Source organism: Lathyrus oleraceus, chromosome 5 (genome assembly GCF_024323335.1).
Source record: "Lathyrus oleraceus cultivar Zhongwan6 chromosome 5, CAAS_Psat_ZW6_1.0, whole genome shotgun sequence".
NCBI classification, from domain to species: Eukaryota; Viridiplantae; Streptophyta; class Magnoliopsida; order Fabales; family Fabaceae; genus Lathyrus; species Lathyrus oleraceus.
The window spans coordinates 294,034,219-294,037,035 of record NC_066583.1 but is presented as its reverse complement, the minus strand read 5'-3'; positions in this window follow the sequence as shown (position 1 = coordinate 294,037,035).

Below are 2,817 nucleotides of genomic sequence, written 5' to 3'. Positions count from 1 at the left end.
AGAAGAATTTTCCAGGTTGCTGGGGATACCTATCCTTGATCAAACACCTTTCAGTGGTTTAGAAAAGATTCTGAGGTCTGAAGAGGTTGCCGCGGCTTTACACATGACAAAGTCCGACATTGAAACTAATTGGGTAACAAGAAGTGAAGTTAAGGGTTTACTTGCCAAATTTCTGATAAATAAGGCCCGAGAATTCCTAAAAGCTATGAGTGTCCATGCTTTCGAAGATGTTCTAGCATTACTAATCTATGGTTTGGTGCTATTTCCTAATCCGGATCAATTCATAGACATGAATGCTGTTAAGATATTTCTCACTCATAACCCTGTGCCCACCTTGCTTGGAGACATTTTGCATTCCCTTCACACTCGTACTATGAAAAGGAAAGGGACTCTCATGTGCTGCATACCGTTATTATCTAGGTGGTTTATTTCGCACCTTCCTCAATCAGTCTTGAAGAATGAGCAAAATTTGAAATGGTCTCAAAGGATAATGTCGCTCTCCCATTCAGACATCCATTGGTGTCCCCAACCCAAAGAAAATGTTATCATCATTGACCGTTGTGGAGAATTCTCTAACGTACCACTCCTGGGGATAAGAGGAGGTATTACTTATAATCCTGCTTTAGCCCTACGTCAGTTTGGTTATGCTCGAAGAGATGGTCCACATGAAATAATTATCCAAGGCACTGTGTTTGACTATGACAACGATTCTCAAGGTCTCCGTCAAAGGTTTGTACGAGCTTGGGGAATGGTGAAAAGAAGTACTTTAGGATAGAAAAACTCTATTCCTATGGAACCTTATCTCAAATGGGTACGCGCCAGAGCTCGTGAGCTTATCATGCCATATCTTGCAATCGGACCTCTGATTGTTGAACCAAAAGTTGAAGGAGGTACCCCTCAGATCATTCCTTATCCAGATATGCCTACCAATGTTGAAGAATTGAAGAAATCTTGGATCCAGTTGAGAGAGGAAAGGGAAACTTTTGAAGCTCAGTTTTGTGCTGAAAGGAAGAAAGTATTAGAGCTCACCAGCCAGCTTAATGAGGAACGAAGTCTCAATGAATATCTCCGCCCAAAAAGAAGTCGTCCCCAGGAGACTTGAGCTTTCATTTTTTCTTGTAATGAACATTGATTAAAGAAATTATTAATAAAAGTTCCCCTTTTTGGTGGTTTACGCAAAGTTAAATTCCAAAAGTCCTTGAAAACATTTCATACATTGCATAACATAACATAACATTGCATAACAGGTACTCTAAAGGATCAATGTTCTCACGGTCTTCCTCTCAAACCAAAAAATGGCCCTCGAACAAACTGTCAAGGATCTCCAGGCTTAGAATGCTCAATTCTAGGAGATGATCTTGAACTTATCCAAGGGGCAGGAGGAACTGAAGACTCTATTGCTCGAGAAGAAGAAAGACAAGAAATCTGTGAGTTACATTAACCCGAGAAGAAGGTTTAAAGGACAGGCTCCAGGAGTCAAGTTTGGAATTCCGAAGGACAAAGAAGATGAGTCAAAAAATGATTCGGAAGACGAGAATGTTGATCCCTTCAACCCCGAGGACGATTATGAAAATTATGAGAATGAACAGTACTCTCTGAGAGATGATAAGTATAAGTTGCTGGAAGAACGTATGCTAGCTATGGAGGGTCAGAAGGCGCCCGGTCTGGATTTCGAAAGCTTAGGTCTGGTCTCTGATGTGGTCATTCCTCGCAAATTCAAGGTCCCCGCTTTCACTAAGTATGATGGTGCGTCTTGTCCTCAGATGCATCTGAGAGCTTATGTGAGAAAGATCCAGCCGTATACCACTGATAGGAAGCTATGGATCCATTTCTTCCAAGAGAGTCTGTCTGGCACACAGTTAGAATGGTATTATCAGCTCGAGAGCTCTAACATCTGCACCTGGACTGATTTAGCGACATCTTTCTACAAGCACTACCAGTATAATTCTGAATTAGCGCCTACTCGACTACAGTTGCAGAATATGACTATGGGCTCTAAAGAAAGCTTCAAAGAATATGCTCAAAAATGGAGAGACTTGGCTGGCAGAGTCAAACCCCCTATGACTGATCGAGAATTAGTGGACATGTTCATGGGTACACTGACTGGCCCATTCTACAGCCGTCTATTGGGAAGTTCCTCATCGGGTTTCACTGAACTTATATTGACGGGTGAACGTGTTGAAAGCGGCATTCGAAGTGGAAAGATACAGGCGGCTACCTCTGCAAGCACCATAAAGTCCTATCAGGGGAAGAATGAATCAAATGCTATGTACGGTCAAAGGGGTCATAACAAGAAAAATCGTGACCATACTGTTGGAGCAGTTACGATTGCAGCACCGCCATCTCAAAACTTCCAACACAGACAAGACAGGCCAAGAAGGCAATTTACCAAGATCAATATGACTTTAGCACAAGCACTGCAGGGTATGCTAAAAGCAAATTTAATTACCCTCAGAGATCCTCCTGCAAATCCCAACACTACTTCTCCTCGTTATAATTCCAATGCCAGGTGTGCATATCACTCCGATAGCCCCGAGCATGATACAAACGATTGTTGGTTGTTGAAGAATAAGATTCAGGATATGATCGACGCTGGAAGATTGATTTTGATCCTCCGGAGACTCCTAATGTCATCACTGCTCCTCTGCCTAATCATGACAAGACTGTTAATGCTATAGAAGAGGCTGATAGCGATTGCGACTTGGACAGCTGGATTTTCCCAACAATTGGTGGCGGACTCAATAATTGGAAGGCTGAAGACACTATCCCGATTTCCTTTAGTCAGGAGTAATTGTTATTGCTATTTTAGTGTTTCAA